General features: G+C 39.0%; 1 protein-coding gene across 28 annotated transcripts in view; it reads right to left on the reverse strand.

The window, feature by feature from the left end:
* Positions 1–22,103, reverse strand: part of ANK3 (ankyrin 3) — a 591,144-nt gene that overhangs the window by 239,268 nt on the left and 329,773 nt on the right. The gene's annotated exons all lie outside the window — the stretch shown is intronic.

The following is a 22,103-nucleotide window of genomic DNA, read 5'->3' on the forward strand; positions in this document are numbered from 1 at the left end:
TGATTTCCAAATCACACTTATAGAAACCTAATGGAAATGATGATATGATTCACTTACTAATGGTAACTTACATGAACCACAGAATTTTCTAGCTTACAAAGCCCATTATCCATTCTTTCCTTGTTTCCTAGCATGGCCTAGCATTACACAGGATGATGGGGCCTAGGGAAGTATGCAGAAGAGTTTCCAACAGTAACAACCATTGGGGCCAAGGAAGAGGAGATACGACATTGGTGCAGGAAGCTAAGCAGTGTCTATGAGTTCTTTCAAACAGAATTGAACTCCCAACCTAGTATTGTTTTTATAATATTTCCTAGAACATTACATTTTTATTTAAATCCTTCATGAAAAGTATGTTTTTTTTCATCTGTGTAATTTTCACTAGGGTGTACAAAGGAAATACACAAGCAGATTGCTTATTTGAATTCAACGACCTTTCCAAGAACCCAAGAATTCTGGCACTGAAAACTCCAGTTGGAGTCCATTAAGATTGCAATAATTCAAATACATATTGATTAAGAAGTAAAAATAGGTTCCAAAATCACTGTGATTTTGCCAAAACCACTGACAGAAATGAGTCATTTGTAGAAATACTAATAATTAAAATGGAAATGACCTGGGAGTTATCTAATCTATCCACCTGTCACTGTGAAGCGAATGTTTGGAACAATTTGGAGATTTAGTTCCACTTATTTAATTTGTTCCAGGGGATTTGGGAAAGTTCTAAAATAAAAATAATATACTGTTTTCGCCTCTACTTCCCTTTTAATCTCAGCAATCCATGTGGTTTTATGGAGCTGGTCCCATTTACCACCATTCTCTACCTAACTAGCATGTTAAGCATTTCAGGTGTTCTGGAGATGTTTCACCAGTGGCTATTATGAGAAAGAAGGTGATAACTGAGAATATTCCAATGGTTATATTTCAGGAGTGTTTGAAGTCTCCCTCGATTTCACTCCACATACCGAGGGAGGCTAATTCTGATGGAAATGTTGGAGAAAAGCTTTTGATTTACTCCAGTTAGCACAGCCGATAGGATTTCCAGAGATCCAAGACTCTCTCAGTATTTAGGAACCCATGAATTCTTCTAAGCTGCCATCAAGGCAGGCTTTGGGGCAGGCTGGTATTTCACCCTGTAAAAATTGTTAATTGTGAGGAAGCCGAAACAGAACAAGAAAGATAGGTAAGTTTATCCCTTAGCAAACTAGATGTTCTCATGAAAATGTAGTGACATCTGGGTTTAAAATATACTCTATCCTTCCTAGCTCTTAATCTGGAGCAAGTAAGTCTTTTATTTCTTGGTTTTCTTATCTTTAAAATGAGGATAAATAATAATTTTACTTCATAAGGCATTTATAGAGAATAAATAACTTAGTGTATATAAATATATGTAACATATACAAAGAGGTTATTTAATACATTGCAGTAGGTATTTAAAAATGTTAGATGTAATTACCATTAATGTGGTTTATAAAAAGGAAGAGAAAAATGCTTTTATAATTACCCCATTAAAAACAACATAGCCCTGTCTCATATCTATGTCCTAGATGAAGCTCATCCACCCATCTATCCATCTATCTACCCATCCATCCATCCATCCACCCATATAGTAGATGGACTTGGATTTGCACATGACAGGGGTAAATTTTATCCATATGTGTGCATGCCAACCTTTACTGAATACCACATATGTACCAAGTACTTTGCATACTCAGAAAGTCCTACTCAGAAAACCTTCTTTAACCACCACACTCAGCCTCAGCATCCCCCAACCTCCTCAGCCTATTTTTTTTCCATAGCACATATCACCTTCTACCATGATCTATACCTTTTTTATGTCTACTTAAAAAAACACTCATTGAATAAATTGTTTGACTTAAAACTCACAGATATCTATAAAGTAGGTATTATTATCTCTATCTGATAAGTGAGTAAATTGAGGTCAGAAAGGCTGCCTGAAATAAAATCATCAGCTATATAATGAGATGTAGTTATGGCCCCAAACATCAACTCATGAAAAAATTTTGACATAGTCATAGCGTCATAGATACACAATACACAGAGCTTCAAAAAATATCATTTACCATGTAAAGGTTATACAAATAATTTACCTTAGATTATTTTAACTTGTTTCGTATTTGTAAATCCTAGTCTGCAAATTATCTATTGAACACCCGATTTATAAATATTTTTCTAAAGTACCTTTCTTTATAAGGTATGCCTCTGCGTTACTGACGATGATTACTAGTAACCTAAATACTCTTCTATATTGTCTCCCCCCATTTACTCCAACTTCCCACACAACTCTAGGTCAGTGTTTCTCAAACCGGTGCTCTACAGAAACTCCTGGAGAAAATGGACATTGTTTCCTCTCATCCTCCGATGCTTCCTCCTCATACTGATTATGCTTACCTAAGCAAGGCTCTCCTTCCTTAAATGCCTTACACTTTCCCTCAGGTGCCAACAACATTCATTCCTGGGACAGCAAAGGAGTTGGGCCCTGCACCTACCGTGGTGGCAATGGCCGGACTACCATTTACCATGTACCTTCAGAGTGGCCTGGAACCATTTGTGTGACTGTATCCCTACTCTGCCCCACATTTCACCCACTTCGGTTATCTTTAAGCAGAGAAGCACAAGGCTGGATAAAGAACAGAAGTTCACACTCCAGCCTTCCCTGGGGTTGTAATCAAAGCACCGCCTTGTCTAAAGGCTGCTGTGTGCAGAACATTGGAGAGTCTCAGTGGTTCCAAAGATCTGAAGGGAGCAGACAAAACGTGTCAAAAGTGTAGTGGTGGCACCCCCTATCTATTTTGGAGGGGCAGTGTGAGTTGAGAGAAAAGGTTAACCTGTTGCACACAACTGGGAAGTACCACTGAACAGGGTGTACTCTGTCTGTGGGACACAATCCCTCCCCTTTCCTCTTCCCAACGCATTTGTAAGAGTGGCTTCTTGCAACAGTGATTCAGAATCTTTAGTGAGTATGTGTGGAGTGACAAAATCCTCCCAGCGAGCTCGTCTGCCATATCCCAAGCCTTGCTGACAATCACTATTATAGGGAAACTTTCTGTGCTTCCTTTGTAAAATCAAAGTAATAATGATACTCTTCTGTTTACAGAGGTGCCATTCTGCGCATTAAATGTGTCAAGTGTTATACAAACAGAATAATGGTGCTATGAAAAAGCATAGCCGATATCTGGAACTTACAGTGTAGTCGGGGACATATGACAGGTATGTGTACATACATAAACCAACTGGAGAAGGGTATGGCATACTTCTTCGTGACGGACTCTGTGCCAGGTACTCATTCTGCAGTCTGCAAGCATTAGCTCACTAACCCTCACAATGATCTCATTAGAGAGTACTGTTATTAGGTCCATTTTGCAAGTGCGAAAGCTGAAGTTAAAGAGGTCACATAAACCTTTCCCATGGTCATGCTGCAAGTGAGCTACAAAGCTGGGACTGAACTCAGCAGGCTGACCTCCGAGCCCAGGGCCCTCAGCTCTGTGACACCCTGCTTCCTGGGTTGCCCCTCCTTAATCCTCAGGGTCAGGAGGACAGCTCATTTACTGACACTGGAAGTAATTCACTTATTCAAAGTGATCCTGGCATTGCAAATTTGTTCTCAAAATACCGAAAGAGGTGTGTTCCCGTGAAGCTGCACATGGAAGACTGTTGGAGTGGCAGAGGTGGGAGGAGGCCGATTTCAATACTGAAAATGATTCACTAGTCATTTGATCTCCCCACCTTCGTAACATAGCCTCTTACTGTGGTAAGATCCGACAGTGTAAACCATGGGTATCCGAACTCTCCAGAGCATGTCTATTCTAATTGTACAAATATTTCACTAACAAAGATATTTGGTTTGCTAAAAACTGCTTTTATCAATTCAAGCATTCTCTATAGTGTTCTTTCACCGTTCATCCTCAAAGCGTTTTCTCATTAACTGTTTTTTTCAGCATCCATGCAACTCATTCAGCAATTTTTTTTTAGTTTTTGTTGTTGCAGATTTTACTATGTTTTACACTCCCTTCTAGGCACTGGGGGTACAACAGCAAACAAACCAAATGAACATTTATTTTCTTATGGAATTACAAACAATTTAAAAATGTAGAATATCATCTATGACAGAGAGTGAAATCCTTTGGAGAAAAACAAGTGGTTGAATTTTGAAGGTAGATTTGCTGATTAATTGGGTATGAGGTGCAAAAGAAAGACAACCATCAAGGTTTTTGATAAGTAACTAGAATCACTCATTTACTGAGCTAGGCAAGAGCATGGGAAGAGCAGACTGAGCTGAGATTGGGACATGTCAGAGTTGAGAAACCTATCTGACATCTATCTTGGTTTGGGTTTCCCCGTGAGCAGACCCCCAGGCAATTATTTAAGTGCAAATAATTTATTTGGGAGACACTCCCAGGAAACACATAAGGGATTAGAGAGATGAGACACCTATATGAAAGACGCCCTATAGAGTATGTTACTAAACCAGCTGGCACCATGGGTCGATGGAGCTCAATCTCGCTGGGGAACTCTGGGAAACAGAATATACCTCGAAACATAGCTCTATGCAGGGGCACTGAGGTCCCTCAGTGTGAGGGGGCTGGAGCATTTATACATCCTCCTCCATTAGTCACTGGTTGAAGGGCTCGCCTAGAGTTAACTTAGCCCCATACATGGGCCAAGTAGGCCATGCAGACTCTAGCAGACAAAGTCTTCCAACCAAGTCATAGGTATTTGCAACTGAAGTTTGGCCAAAATGTATGGAAACTGTGAGTTCTGAAGAAATATGGACGAGACAACTACGTCGATCCCAACCAGCAAATGGAGATTTTGAGAAGGCTGTTGGATATATACTTCTGGATTTTCAGGGAGATGTCTGAATGGAAATATAAATTTGGGAGTTATGAATACGTGGACAGGTTTTTAAAGCCACTAGATGAGATAACCAGGGAAGAAGCAAAAGTGGAAAAGGGATGTCATCTAAAGACTGAGCTCAGGAATATGCCAACATTTAGGACTTGGAGAGATAATGAAGAATCAGCCAAGAAAATGAGAAAAAGTAGCAAGCAAAGTAGGAAGAAAACCAGGAGAGCTGTCCTGCATGTGAAGTTAAGAAAGTGTTTCAAGGAGATGGAAGTGATCAAATGTGTCAAATGCCAGGCCAGATAAGAAGAGGACTGAGAAATGACTGTAGGATTTAGCAATGTAGACGTCTTATTGTCCTTGCAAGAGAAGTGTTGGTGGGGCGGTAAGAAAGTTTGTCTAGACAGCGCTTATGAGGGAGAGGAAGGAGGGGCGTGGGGACAGTGAGTACAAACAACTCTTAGGTGGATTTAACCATAAAGGGACAGAGAAATGAGGGAGTAACTAGAGGGAGACAGGAGACAAAGAGAGTGGGTTTTTTTGTTTTTGTTTTTTTATGAAAGGAGACATTACACATTAAAATGTTAATGGGAATTACCCACAAAGGAGAGAAATTTATAACAGAAGGAGAAGGGAGAAATGCTAAATAATGACCTAGAGATGGCAAGAACAGAAGGATCTAGTGTACACATCAAGAGTTTGACCCTAGATAGGAATATGGATGGTTCAGACCAGGACAGAAGACAAAGTACAAGGAGTAGGTGAGTAGCTGTGGTGGTAGGGACGCCCCCTACAATCAGAGCTGAGAGCGCTCATCTGGTTCTCCAGGTTAGAATTCTACTCAAGATGACCTCTGGAGGCCTCTGTTGCCAAGATAACATGTCTCCTCCCTGAGGATAATGTTGTTCAACTTCTATCATTCCATGTCTCTGTTTCCCAATGACAACTTTCCTATTGGGTTCTCATTAATTCATTGAACTTAGAGCAGGAAGGAACCTAAGAAAGGTTGCTCTTGTCTCTCTCCAACATAATCAATGCATCTCCCCCTCTGTAACATTTGAAATAAATGGCCAGTGTGACAATTTCCAGGAATAAGGAACACAGAGACACACCGTCTAAAAATCTTTTTTTAAGAGCTCTCACTTTGGCTGCATAGACCATATAATCTTTCCCTATCCCTATAATTCCAGAATGTTCTCCACACCACCAAACAATCCACCAACCGTGATTATCTGACCATGACAAAGATAGGTTCACCTCACTGCTAGATCCACAGTTCTGAGGAAAACACCTTGTAGGTACTCCTTAAATATTGGTGAATACTGAAATGAGAAGCTTCTTGACTATCAATTGAGGTGGGTATTTTTGCTGTTCAACCAACACCTCATATTCATACCGTAGGCTGCTTCCTAATAGCACCTGGATTTCCTTTTGGCTTATGTTATACCCACTGTTACTGCCCATTATGTGCCCCACCGACCCGGGTAAAATGGTAGGCATTTGCACGAAGCTAGGCCAGTCAGACATTTCCTCTCTGACCTGTGAATGTTAAGACAGTGACAGAGTCTGAGTATTGGTCGGCTTCATCCGTTCCTACAGAAGCACCCAGACAAGGCCACCCAAAAAAAGTTTCCTGTCGTCCCTGCTTCTCTGGCCTTACTTCCTGCCCATCACAGAGGTATCAAATGCACATCTATACTTGGGTTTCCTCTCTGGGCTTGTGGGAGGGTATCATCTCCTTGCAGCTGAGAGGAGACAAATGACAAACATTGGCCAAAAGATTGTGGGTGGAGATCACACATGTCATTTTATGGCTGGGGCACCCAACTGCCAGTAGAGACCCTCCAGAGCTTTCTTTCCCTGTTACAATGAACCATCAGCATCGGTGAGATAGTTTGGAGTAACTCGGAGGAGCTGATTTTTACATTTGCTACCCCTGACATGCAGCATGAGCAACAAACGTGTACTGATTCTCTGCTATTTGCAAAGCCTGGTTCTCCAGTCCTCTCCTAGGACAGAGCTCCAGTATCTCTCAGTAAATTACCTTTTGCTTAAGAAAGCCAAAGTTCGAGTCAGTTGTCATGCTGCAAACCTTCCATATGTCATTTCACGCAAGATCAAGGGTTACGTTCTGATAATTGCCTTGAAAAGTTTCCACTGGGAGTCTGTGTCTTACCTACATACTTTTATTTCCATATCCTTCTCTATCATGATGTGCCTATCCTTGCTCCCCCGCTTCTGCCTCACACACACACACACACACACACACACACACACACACACACTTCCCATGTCTAAATATTTGGACTTGAGAAAGAATTTTCCCCCTCCAATTTCTAATATCACAGCCCTTCTCACCTTTCAAGTACAGACAGGGATGGCAGAAGCATTTTCCTACCATCACTACTGGTTCTCTAAGGATCAGCCAAATCACAGACCCTCCTCCCTCTCCCTCACCTTCCTGCTGATGCTGTTTAGTTGTCCACATGAACAGGTAGGTGTGGACAGCCTGAGTGTCTTCTTTCCCTTATTAAAAAAATTTCATCATGGCAGGAACTGTATATATTTATTTTTTATCTGAACATGTAGCTTTCATACAAATATTCATGAAATGGCGAGGAAGAAAGGGAAGGGCCAGAACGATTGATTTAATTGTGGGATTAATGGAATATAAAATGGCAAGTCATGATCACTGTCACTTCTATGCCTATTCTTTAATAAACATCTGGGGGTGATGATATTTAGTGCACCTAATGGGTTCAGTAAATACATATTTAGGAAGATCGTGTCCTCTCTCTTTTGAGACAGGGAGGGGACAAATTTCTCTTAGAACAGCAAACTCTGATTGTTTTTTTATTTGAAAGTGAATAGAATACAATACATGTTAGTGTGTAAATTTAGAACAGTGAGATGGTTGATAAATACTGCCTTATATAAAAACCTTTTTATGCGTGTACTGACTCCCACATTCTACATTCTTTTTTCTCCTTATAGTGAAGCAAAGCAGTCCACAAGAGTTACACAATCTTCTAGACTTGGAGTCTGTCGTTGTCCCCAGCAAAGAATAGTGGTGACGATATGGGAGAGTGCTGTGGGATTTCTTGGAAGTAAAAGAGAGGTGCAAAGGCTGTGTTGCCTTAACACATTATAGTCTTCTGGCTCTTCCATACCTCATCCCTGTTGTTTGATATCCTTTTAAATCTAAAGAGTATCATAGGATAAAGGATAAAGGACGTCCTTGGCTCTATAGCTCTCCGACCTGGCTGATCGTAAGAACCAACTGCTCAGATTTAAAACAATACTGATTCTCCAGGGCCACCTCATGGGTATTCATTTAGTGAGCCTAATGAATCATATTGTTAAAACGGTCTTCAGGTAACCTGGATGCTCAACCAGGTTTGCACAAACTACTTTAGAGCCCAAATGATTTAATTTTTGGAAAGGTATGTATACACTGAAGTTTGGTGAATTTGATTACAGAGCACACTAGGGTTGATACCAATTAAATGAACTCTTTAGTGAATCTTTTCTTTAAAAACAATCCTTTCTGCAAGGTGTGCAATCATATTTATATTTGTCTGTTTTACCTATCCAAACTTAGACATGGTTCATTAAAAGTAGATATTTCCAAAGTAAGAAACTGAAGTCTATGAAGCTGTGATACTTCTGAGAGAGAACAGTTGATGAAACAATGAAAGTGAATACAAGAAATAAAAGTCTCAATGACATTTTTAACACCCTATATCTCTTCCATAGGCTTATGAAGTCCATTGTAAGGTGGTGTAAATTTTAGATCATGGAAAAAAGATGTTATTGCTAAAGAAATAATATTAAATGTTGACAAAGAGTTACCAGTAAGTGTTAATTGCAACATTATTTACAATAGGGGACAATTAGAAGCAATGTCTGATAACAGAATAGTCATTAAATAAAAGGATTATATGTCAATGGTAAAGTAGGTTGCAGACATTAAATCAATATTTACGAAAAAGAACAATTACTTCCATAAGTTTTGTAAAAGTTAAGATGTTGATAAAGTAGAGGAAAACCATACCATGAAGTTAAAATAGACTCATTTAAAAAACCAGTCACTGTAGCTACCATACAGGCATTCATCAATTCATCAATCTTCCCTGTGACTCAGAATGCTTTCTGCTCACCTCTCTTTCATTGTCAACCCACACAGGTCATTGTTTTTGATAAATACATTAGCCGCCCTTGAGTTAGCATAAGCTAATAAATAAAGCAAACTTATTTTTCCAGAAGTCTAAAAAAATAAGAGTTCATATTCTAAATTAAAATATACTATTGTGTCACAAGAACCAATCAATTAAAACTGAAAAGTGACCCGATCTCATTCAGACATGAATATTACATGCAGCTTAACCCCTGCAAAGAACCACTGTAGGGACGGTAAAGGGAAAAGAGAAGAAATTGGCTCATTTCTCTTTACATCTCAGATAGAGTCGCTACCTTCTTTTTTTGTAAACTACAGATTTAGTCTCTTAATAACTCACTGGAACAACTTATAGCATCAGGAAATGTATCCATGTAGGTAACTCAATTTCTATCGTCACAGTCTAAGCCCATTTTCCATTGTGCAAGCTCAGCATAACTGAGCACCATCTATTTACCCTTCTCTTCACGATTAAAACTAATTAAGACAGTCTTCTATCTCTGCCATTATAAGAACATACAAATGGGCACATTTCCTTAATGTTCTGCTCCTAAACTGAGAAAAGAATTAAAAAAAAAAAAGCAGTGCTGGGCTTTTATTCAGGACAACTAGAGGTTTTCTGTTGAAGACATCTGTAGCTTAATTGTATGCATAATATATTAATGGAGTGTGGAGAGAAAATAATCAGTACTTTTCCTTTAGAAGCTTACCTTCAATCAAACACTTGCATTGTACCTAATGCAAGCACCAATTTTGCAAAGGTTGTGCCTGTAGTTCGCTGTTGGCTCTGCTGCTCTGATATAAGCATCCAGTACCTCCAGTTTTTTCCTAACTTTTAGAATATTTACTAATGACTGCCATTGTACCCTTTTGTAGACACCTCACAGTTGGCCCAGCGAGAAGAACACATGGAGGGGGAACAGAAGGGAATGGCAAGGCTGCTTAAAGCGGCAACTGTCAGTGCTGCCACATTTGCTTGGCAGGAGCTACAGGGGTGGGGTGGGGTGGGGTGGGGTGCGGTGGGGGGGGTAGACACAAGCAGACATTCAGGAAAGACTAAAAACAAATATGTAAATAAAAGCACTGTATTCTAATTTCTAAACCATATTAAATAAAATAAAAGCATGGTCCTATTTTGACAATTGTCTCCTGCAACAATGAGTTTGAGGTTATGGGCTGCGTGCTGCCTCTTGGTTTCTGTGATGCTGTTTAATTTAGACCCTTTGGAGAATCAGTGATTTAAGATAGTATCAGAGAGAGTGCTGGACTGTGATAAATGATTATAACATAAAGAGAACGGATCTGCTGGGAGGATAAGTAGAAATAAGAGTAAACGGTACCTTTCCAGTGTTACAACTTGGAGGAAATTTTAGGCTTATTTGGCAGGGTCTACCTAACGTGTGTGTGTGTGTGTGTGTGTGTGTGTGTGTGTGTGTATTTATCCTATCCAGGAGTTGAAGTAGCAAAAATATACAAGTATATATATTGAAAGGCTCTTTAATCTTTTAATTCTGATAAAGAACTCTAACATGGGTCATTTGTATATATATCTACCATCCCCAAACCTCCATAGTATATTTAAAGTAAATTTTATTTTCTACAGAAAGGGCCAAACAAGACACATATATTCTGCTATTCTGAATCTTGAATACTATTTTAATTTCTAATTATACTATTCTTTTCTTTATTTCCATCAAATGATGTATAATAATGATTTAGCTGTGTTTTGTTTCATTTCCTAGCTCAGTACTCACTGCAATTTCAAAAGCGAGTGGAAATGAACACTAACCTATAAAAGGTTAAAAAACCAGGTGACAGCAATTAGGGTAATTTCTATTAGTATTCGTAGCTCTTATACAATGTTTGCAGTCTTGGGTTTGTTGGGTACCAATTATCTTGAACTTTATTACCTAATAAAGATTTTTTTTTTTTTACCAACACTTCCAATTGACATAGCTTCACATATTTATATGTTGACCACATTAAATAATCTTTATAATTTGTTAAATTTGAAAGCGTACTTCAGTGAAAAATGTTTTCCCTGATAAAAAGGATCTATATTAAATAGGATCCACAAGGCACCATCATCCTCCCCTCCCCCTGTACTTCACAAAATATTTAATAGTTAAGTTAAAATTTTCAGTCTTAGCAATCTGGCACCTGCCTGCTTCATTAGATATATGCCAGTTCGAGAAGTTTAAGAGGTAAAATGATCTGGCCAATCGGAGCAGGTGGCCGAACTGGAAGGAACCCAATTCCTTTCCTTGGCAAGTTCTCTAATTGGTCTGCATGTTGCTGGGCCAGGGACTCCCCTTGCTGCCTGAGGTGCAAAGGAAGGCAATGGCCTTGCGTCAGAAAACTTGTGACAGGTTTTTAATGTCAGATGATGGAGTTTGGAAGTCTTTTTGTGATCCAGTAGATTTTTTCTTACTAACTTAACTAGGGAAAATGGGAACTGCTTTACCATAAAATTGAGAAACAGGCCAAGCACCACTCCTTTCTAGTAATAAAGACATGTACACGTTAGCATTATATGGGTATAGAGATAATCGTCTGAACTCGAGATTTTTCATTTATTAACTTGGGTGAGGAGACTCTTGAGTCCTAAAAAAGTAGGTGCCTATCAGGTTAATGTACATTTGGGGTGGAAGGCAGAGTCTACTGCTCTCATCAGATTGTCACGAGTTTGAAATACTGGCCTTACATGGCCTTAAATTCCCACTATTAATGTCACTTTCCAGAACACACTTGGATTTTATTAAAGATAAAGTTCTGGGGATTATTCATTTATTAAAACTTATGCTACCTTGAGAAAATGGGACTTGAAGAAAATGTGTGTGTGTATGTGTGAGAGAGGGAGGAAGAGAGGGAAGGGGGAGGGAGGGAGAAAGGGAGAGAGGGAGGAAGGGAGGGAGGGAGAGGGAGGGCGGCAGAGAGAGAGAGAGAGAGAGAGAGAGAGAGAGAGAGAGAGAGAGAGAGAGCATTCCAGGGTACAGGATGTTTCCCAAGTTGGACAGAGGGGTCCCTGGGCAGCCAGGACAAGCATGAGGTTATGGGTATTGAGGGGAGTAATGGCTACAAATAACAGGCTTAAGGACAAACTTGTCCAGTTCACATTCAACCTCTAAGCAGCTCAAAAAAAGAGAGTTTTATTTTCTTGAAGGAATAATGCTATTGAGGGACATAAAACACACACACACACACACACACACACACGATTTCTGCATAGAGGAGTGAACATTTTTTAGGTAGCACATAACCTGAAAGTTGTTCTCGTCCAGGTAACCTACAAAATTCTGTCCCCTGCAAATGACAAGTCAGATCTGGACCATTCCTACTGTTTAGCAAAGAGAATGAGGAAAGTCGGAGCACCTAAATTCAAGCCTTTACAAACAGCTGCCCAATAGCAAATAAGGGAAAAGAATCAAGGCTCTATAAATACAAGCAATGAAGACATTCCTGGAACTTAGAATTTTGAGCAATTATGGATGGATTAGAATTTCAATGGACCCATCAGTCTTGACTCAAAAACTAACCTGAACAAAACGAGCAGGCATTAGAGGACATCATCCACAGGATCATATTATTTCTGGAGGTAGTATTCTAAGTAATTTGTATACTTTAGTTCACTTAATCCTTATAAAATCCTATATACTAGGCTCCGCTATTATCCCTAATTTAAAAGTGAGGCAAACAAAGCACAGAGTGGTCAAGACACTTGCCCAAAGTTGCACCGCTACCTCTAAGTGGCAGAGATCGAATGTAAACTCAGACTCAGTCACAGAAGCCAAGACATTAGAATTTTAAGGAGCAAACAACCTAAAAATGCTAACTGTAGCAGAGAAGCTCTGTCAGAAAAGGACAAAATGTTCCTTCGATTTTGAAGTTTGATATCACTGGTGCATTACTGAGAATATTATCAGTTTGGGGGGCAGGGGGACCTGGGAGCAATGACCAGGCAAAAGTCACGTTGGGAGGTTGGGGGTAATAAGACTGTGTCTAAAGTACACTTACAAAAAGTGAGGTTAAGAGGAAAGAGGGAGGCATGAAGCCAGGGTCTTGGGGTGACCCAGGTTTAATTTAGATGTGAGGAGAACTGGGCACACTTGCAGTGGAATGTGAAAGGACTTGAGAAGGACAGAAGTTTAAACTGCAAGAGTGTGAGGGAACACATAAACACCTGGATCTCATTTTTTCATACTGTTCCTTTGCATCAGTGAATTACAATAACTGATAGTTCACAATGGAAAACACGAACTGTAAGACCAATATACTATCCCACCAATGTATTTTCTTGAAAGGATGTGTTTCTTTTTCTAGGACATACACTCACGTTTACAACAAGGAAGTGCAATGTCAACATGGTGACAGTAGCTATTTCTGCTTTGGTGGGATTTGGAGAAATTTTTAAGTTCTTTTTGTTTATGTACATTTTCTAAAATTAACATGTATTTTTAAGGAAAAGGCAACTGATTTATTAAAAAGAGAAATTTAAAATGTGCATTTTGCTTAAGACAACTGTAAGCGAACAGCTTGCGTATCTATTGATGCCAGCTGATGCTTTTGATTCCACAGCTCAGGCTGCTGCAGCCCTGGGATAGCGTCCCCGGGCTCATAGCATCCTGAAAACAAGAAACATGTACTCTGTGGGCAAAATACCTGATGTTGAGACAAAAAGAAGGAATTGTGCCTCGGACCAGTGTGCCTTGCGTCTACCATCTCATCACAGTCAAGTTCATGGGCAATGGATCCTGACCCTGGAGCCCACTGGCCCTTCCCTCTTGGTTCTCAGGGACCTAATTAACAAGGCTGAAGAAAGGGGTTGCCATTCAGTGGCTGTCACCAAGAAAACGCCTCTAAAACCAGTTGAAGAGAAACAACGTGTATTGCCAAGGACAAAAATATCCAGTGGGGGCTCTTGAGGGAGCCAGTCAGGCAGTTGTGGGGCAGTTGTGGGACAGTTGGCTTAATTGTGTGAGTTGGACTTTCCTTTGATGATAAAACAACAAGACAACAATGAACTTTAAAGTCCTTCAGTCTAGCTGATCAAATAAAATATGAACTTCTCAGCGCCACCCCCTCCCCCATGCTTTTTATATTCTCTCCTACTGCTCATGGTATTTCATATCTTGCAGCCAGTCTTTCCTTTGCCACCCCCACCTTGTTCCATTCTGTTTTCTGAACGCTCTATTCTTGTCAAATGCTACAATCCAAGCTTTCCTCTTCACACACAACCCTTTCTGTTTTCCTCCAAACATCACATTTCCCCACCATTTCCTTTTCTTTTTCAATCCCAGATTCATACGTCCAATCACAGCATTTTCTCTTATCAGGCTCTCCCTGAATATTTTCCCTATTTGCCATGCTTCCCCTCTGATCCGATAATCTCTTAAACTTTTCCCTAGCTTGTGCTCTTTGTTTCCCCTTCACTCTTCATACTGGCAAGCATGACGTCCCCCCCAAAGCAGAAGTGATTTACATAGTTCAACAGATAGCCACTGAGCACGAAATATATATTAGGCCTGTACTAAGGAATACCAAAATGGAATACAGCACGGTACTCCCTGCCTTCACAGAGTACGGACATAGATTAACAAATTATTCCCATGCATGATGGTAAGGGCTGTAGCCGAAGTAATATTCCAGGAGTAGTATGTGGTAGTAGTAGCTGAAAGTAGATTACACATACCTGTTAATAAAATAGCACTGAATTTAACCCATTACCTGCTTTAGAAGTTGACCTTCCATATGACATTTTGTCTAGCCCCATTTTTTCACTTCAGTTCCATAGTTCAAAAATGCTTTAACAGCTGCTGTGAACTATTAGGAAGAAGGCTGATGCCTGACCTCCTTCATCTGTGTACTAAGGCCCATGTACCTGTCCTCTGTCTCTCTCCCCATCTCTGATTTCTCTCTGAGTCTTGGGTTCCACTTCTCTGCACACGGAGGGTCAGTACAGCATGAAAGAGCACTAACTGAGTTAAAGTACAATCAAACATAATTAATTGGTATAAAGAACGGGCGACAGAATGAAAAACCTTTCCCCACCCAAGAGGCTTCCAAACAGAACTTGAGTTAATTCAATTCTTAGACCACTGGTTCTCAAGTGTTCACATACATCAGAATGATCCGGAAGTTTTGTTTAAAACACAGGTAATTGGACCCCACTCTCAGAAGTTCTGATTCAGTAAGTTTGGATTGGGGCTTAAGAATATGCATCTCTAACAAGTTTCCAGATAATGCGGATGCTGCTGGCCCAAGGAACACATGTACAGAAGTGATCATGAAAGAAAAAGAAGCAAGAAACAAACTCATCTCTCAAACTGGATAGCTTGTAGAATCTTTCTATCACTGGTGTTCTGTAATCTCAATGGCCTACAGGCACAACCACGATAGGCCAACGTGTGCTAAGCAATGGGGATACAATGGTGTGTGTGACACCGTGTGCTTCCATCCCATGTCGGGTCTGTTGCCACTCCAGTTTTCATCGTCTCCTACAGTGAATTTATAAGGCAGAGGAGCCTGGGCTGAAAGTGTCCTATGCGTTGGTAAAATCTTTAGGTTGCTTTTTAAAACAAATCCCTGATAAAAGCTTGCTCTCTTAGACTCTTCCTGGAAAAAAGTTCCCCAGAGAAGTTTCATGTAGAAAAATTTTAGCGACTTGTAGGTTTTGTTTGTTCGGTTGTTTGCCTCCAAATAAATGGAAGCCATGTTTGAGTCTGGAAGCCATCAAGTCTGGGGGAAAGTTTCACAGATTTGGTGACTTTTCAAAAAGAGAAATCAGTATATATTCCAAGAGCAGAATGAAACAGTGTGTGCTTGTTTCCTTTCTTTGTTTGTACAAAAATAAATTTGTGTTTATTTGCTAGAAAAAATAATTTCTAGCATGACTAAAATGTTCAGCCATTAAGTGGTACATTGTGAAAATGCTGTGTAGCTACACGGCTTCCATTTTAATATCTGTGGGAGTTAAATCCTCCGCATTGCTATGTAATCTACTCAGAGGCCAAGAATATTTCTGGGCTGGAATAAAATGAAAACATTAGCAGAGAGATAAAACACAGTGAGCCTTCTTAAAACCCCATGACTTCCCTTTTAGGAAAGGAAAGACGACCTTATGACCTCTACCTGCCCATGTGAATGGAAACTCCTCCGCAGGTACACCACACTTCACTTACAAACACGTCACCATTCCACATTCACATACTTATTTAACCATAATCCTCTCACACGGTATTTGAGGCAGTCACCCCTGTCACTTAAAGCAAGGATGGACATTTCATCTAGGCAGGCTGTATGTGTTAATGGGGGGGGGAAAAATCAGACAGACTTGGGCTTACATTCTAGCTTTATCACTCTGTCATTTAAGGACCAAACGCCTTTCAGAAATAAGCAGAATGTTTTCTTCTTCTATAAAATGCAAAACACAGTATTTATCCTACACAGTTTTTGAAACTATGAAATGAAATAACAAAACCAGAGTAGCTCTCCTGATTTGTCCAGACAATTGTCTCCTTCCCAGGCAGGGTTGAGGCTTTTGGGGACAGAGAACATGAGCAGAGCAGAGGTGAAAATACTAGGGTTTCCAGAAGGGGCAACAGTAGCAGCAGTATCAGTACCAGCTAGAATTTAACATGCTCTCCCTGTTGGCCAGCCTACTGTAAACAGCTACGATGACTTTGTACAAATTGCAATGATTTGCCCCTTCCTCAAAAAAAATTGTACTAATGACTATACATTATCTCTGATGACTATGAGGGGGTTGATTTCCTGTGGAGACGTGCAATGCATAATCGTATGATAGAAAGCTGTAGCCCTAGCTAAACATTTTGCATGCTTTTCTCATTTAATTCTCACACACACAAGTCTATGAAGTGGTACTATTATTATCCTTTATATAGATCGGGGCGGAGACTGTAGAGGCAATTTAAAAACAGAAGCAGCATTGAGCGCCCAGCATCCACTAGGCAATCAGTCTGTGCAAATCCTGCTCTCTGCACTTCATGTGCAGTATTTCATTTTATCCTCATTACGACCCTATCAATTCTATTGTTATTCTCATTTTGCTGATAAGAAAACAGGCTTAGGAGAATAAGAAACTTGCCAAAGTCTTCAAAATGAGCAAAGTAGTAAACCTGGGAATCAAACCCAAGATTGTTTAGAACAGAAACTCTAAATCATTATTCTACTCTGTCTGCTTCTTACCCCTTCTAGCGTCTGCTCCAAACCACTCAAAATCTGACCCCTTCCTTAGTGACACTGCTTCTAAGGATTCTGACCTTTCCTTTCTCTTTAGCCTTGACATGGGCTACTCAGCTCTACACTTTTATTACTAAGCATTTGGGTAATTCTGATTTCTTGAGAAAGTGTTATAAAAGACCAATGGATGCCAGTAGGGAGCGTTTTTGAAATGCAAAATGTGTTCACCTGGTATTTAATCATGTTCTGTTTTATGACAGCTCATACACCTTTGGCTTACATTGGCTACCTCTTCTATTATAACTTAAATATTTGCATTCATGGCTTGTCTCCGGGTCAAGTTTTTCAAGGGCACAACCAGATTTTGTTTCCTTACAGTCCTCTCAGCATCAACAAATAGGATGTATTGTTCGTTTCTATGATTGGATAGTATCAGAGGTTCCTCTAAAATAACCTACGAATGACTATTCCTTTTAGAGTGTTCCCCCCACTCCAAAAGGACTGTAATCACGGTTCTGTTATATGGCATGCCTCTCTGCTTTGCATTTTATGTACCTACGCACACGTCCAATGTTCCCAATTAAAGACTGAATATTTCAGGGTGAGGAGAATGCTTTGCTCCTCCTTGTGTTCTGCCTGTGCTTGGCGTGGAGCTGCACTTTCCATACAGCAGGCACCGCGTGAATGGGTTCTGGAAGAAGGGTTACACAAAATTCTCAGTCTTAGTCAACAGAAATAGGCAGCGCTCATGTTGGGTTAAAACTATCTAGACTGGTTTGTAAATATCCCAAGACTGGGTTAATCCACACGAGACATTGGTGTCATCTGAGAATGTCAGGTTCTAGGGTACGGTGCTCAGTTTTATCAAACAAAGTGTCTTCAAGGCAGTTCAGCTGGGGACATCTTCCAGAAAGATAAATATAAACCTGCTTCCTTCTGACTGACAAATTACATATTCATGAGAAAGGGAAAAAAGGAACTGCATTTGTAGAAGCAAAAGGGAGGAAGCTTTCATTCAGTCAAAACTGATTAATAAATGTTTCTATTAAACATCTGTCCCTTTACTGTGCTTGCTTAGAGTCTGCAATATGTCACAATGTGCCAAGGCCTTTGTCTTCAAGAATGGTATAATTTCTCCCTAAAGCATAAATCAGGCTGAAATGAAATGTTTCCTACATTGTCATATTCCAAAACAGTCCTTTCGAAAATAAAGGACCTTTTTATTTAAGTGGATCAAAATTCAGATATTAAATCATGAAATCTTAAGAACTGACAGTGTACTTGAGGCGTTTTCTCATTATTAAATGAGTCTGTTTATTATTAGCTGGCTCCTCTATTCAGAAAGAAAATACCTTCTGAGGAGTAGGTGGCTTACAGTCACTATCTCTAGGATAAGTTGGAGAAAAACGAAAGAACTTAGGAAGCACGGAAATCACAATCACATTATCTGATAGAAGATAATCAGTGAAAGAGCATGAGGACAGAGGCCAAATGGTGTGGCAGTGCCTGACTACATCCCAGATCACACACATGTGGCTTTTAGAAGCCAGTGTGGTAGCTGAGGGGCAAAGTACTTCCTTGGGTGCAACAAGGCAGGGCTAGGCTCCCGGTGAACAATGGTTCACTGAGTGTGAGCATCAAACCGGACACATTAGGTAATCAACATCCACATTCCAATGTACACATTCCATCCATTTGTACAGCTGGAAAGAGAAAGCATTCAAAGTAATCTGTGAACTGATTCCAGGTGTCTAATATCATGTCTCACATGAAAGCCAAGACAAATGTCCTCCGGAAAGGTTCTCCTGTGGGAGTAGAAAACTGAAGAATAAACGGAAATATACCGAACATAGCTATTAAGCCAGCTTGTCCTAACGCCAAAGAGGGTGTGTGAGAGTCTAGATTTGATGGGAGCTATGAGGAATAGAGACAAACAGCTCAGCAGTTACAGTTTGAGGAACACTGCAAAGACACACAGGAACCGGATCAACGGGTCACCATCCCCATGGTATTCACAGGAACACAGCCTGTTATAATGAACACTTCCCTTAAAAATGTCATCACCCCCCCAACCCTGAAAATATCTTCCATCTATTTCATATTTGCTGTCAGTACTAAACATGGAACTTAAAATTCTCTAAAAAAAATTTTTTTTAGATCATAAATATATAGCTATGATATCTGACCAAGAATAAGATTTTACTGTCTATAGAACTTTGAAGACAGAAATAAAGAATATTCAGTGGGAGGTAGTTCATTTCTTCTTGTTTTACAGCCATGAAAGTATCTATAGACAACTGCAATCCATCTAATTTACTGTGTGACTTACAGATTCAAATGAAATGTTTGGTTAACTCTGAAAAATGAAAGTGATTTAAATAAATGGGCTGTGTTTGCACACACAGAATAAAAAGCAAATATCACTGTGGACTTCCTCATTCTCAAAAGCCTAGTAGAACTTCTGACATGGGTATGGGGGGACTTCAGCAAAGTACCCTGCTTGGAGGTGTCACTGTTTTACCCATTTCTCACTGCATGAAGCTCGAAATGTTGGATCGGCCGTCAACATTGTGAAACAAGGCTGCACATGTGCCTGTGCCTTAAGCAGGCACTAAATTAGATTTATTGTACTATTTATTTTATTACTATACAAGCAAATATCTAGCATTATAAACAGTTTGAAAAATAAGGGAGTGGTGTCCAACATATCACTCCCAGTGTGTGTGTGTGTGTGTGTAATATATATATATATATATACTTATATATAATATACAAAGGGTAGTAAAAAAAGTATACACATTTTAAGAAAGAAAAATAACTATTAGAATTGTAATACTCAATATATACCAATAGCAAAAGATAAATACAAGTCATGTGTATACATTTTTTTTTACACCGCCGGTATATATATTATAGTGGGTATATCATGTCTTACTTTATGCTTTTAAATTATTTTTTCAATATTTACCTTACTGACCATTTCAGTTACCTACTATCAATACTTTTCTAACATACGGAGTGTGACTATAAAAAAATGTAATTTTCCCCTTCTTTTTTGATTTCTTGCCTTTAGTTAGAGTCTTAAAAGTATGTTTTACTGAGTTAAAGACAATGGAAAGTTTTATGGCTTTTGATACATTGTAACAAATCCAAAATAGCTGAATTGTACCCATTTAGATAATATTACTTATCAGGATAAAATGTGTTAATCTTTTAGAAAATGAAGAGCAGCCATAATATGACAAATAACAAAGCATGAATTCATCCATTCAACAATGACTCTAGGCCCTCATGGATCTTACCTTCTTGGAGAATATATCATTAAAAATCATGTACCTCATATTCTTGATGAAAATACCTTTAATAATATTTCCATTTCAACTCCTTTTTTGTAAATTACATTGGAGGCAGTTTTCAGAGGAAGCTGTTTTAACAAGTATGGTCCCTTATCAAACTAGCAGTTCATTCTAGGAACATAGACCAATCTGGGGAAGATGCCAGGAAATCCGAAAATTGGTTAAAAATGATAAATCACTGAAGTAAATTTGGGAGTTTAATATATAATAGAGGTAGCATTTGAGGTCAGTGGATGATTTATAATGATTAGGTCTAGAGTTTTTCGTCATTAGAAGAAAAAAAATGAAGGTAGGTCCTCTCCTCATTTTTTACAACCAAATAAAATTTAGATTAAAAAAAAATATGTGTATTAAAAAACCATAAGCTAAATAGTTGAAAACAGGAGTGAATATTTTAATAGTTTTGAAGGAGAGGATTCTAAGTAGGAAACAAAATCCAAAAGTCACACAATAGAGTTTATGCATTTGTGTATATAAAAATGCAATACTTCTATAGCACACCACATAAGTAAGATTAATAAAAAAAACAATCAGGAAGAAATATATGTACCCCATACAAGACAGGGCTGTCATACATATAGCACGAAGAATTCTTACAACTAAGGAAGCCCTCCAAAGATAATAGGTAAAGAACATAAAGGTGAAATAAGCATATTAAAAATTACTCTAACTTATAAGTCTTTCAACAAATACAAACAAAAAAATAAAATACTATTTTGCCCACTAAATTGATAGCGATTAAGAATATGGATAAAAACGCCCAGTGTTGAAGAAGATAAAGAGAGAGATTACCATACATTGTTAGAGGATGTATAAATAGAAACATCGATTTAGGAAGCAATTTAGCAGTTATTGTTGAGATTTTACATGTACATAACTACTCTCAGAAATTGGAAATACATATGCAACTATATACATACCGTGTTTCCTCGAAAACAAGACTTAGCTGGACCAATAGCTCTAATGCGTCTTTTGGAGCAAAAATTAACGTAAGACCTGGTCTTATTTTACTATAATAGAAGACCCGGTGTTGTTATGTTATGTTATGTTATGTTATATTAATTATATTATACTATATTATATAAGACCGGGCCTTATAATAATTTCTCCAAAAGACATGTTGATGGTCCAGCTGGGTCTTCTTTTCGGGGAAACACGGCATACACATACAAATTCTTTCTCTCTGTCTTTTTCTGTTTGTGTGTAAGCTCTGCTGCCTCATGCTTGTTTGCCCTAGGCCCAGAGGAACAAACACCAATTTACTGATTATAGGGACTTATTCTCCTGAAAAACACTGGTGGGTTGAATTACTTAGGAGAGAATGGATGTTCTGACTCTCACTGATCTCACCCTTTACTCAACCACTATTACATCATATCACTCAGGCCCTGATATTCTTTTATTGTTTCCTAATGACTTCACACAAAGGATATTTTAAGTGACTTGAGACAGTCCATTCTCTTCTTCTTTTTTTTTTCTTGTTTCTACCCAGTATCTAATGCAGT

This window comes from Rhinolophus sinicus, linkage group LG07, assembly GCF_036562045.2.
Source record: "Rhinolophus sinicus isolate RSC01 linkage group LG07, ASM3656204v1, whole genome shotgun sequence".
NCBI lineage: Eukaryota > Metazoa > Chordata > Mammalia > Chiroptera > Rhinolophidae > Rhinolophus > Rhinolophus sinicus.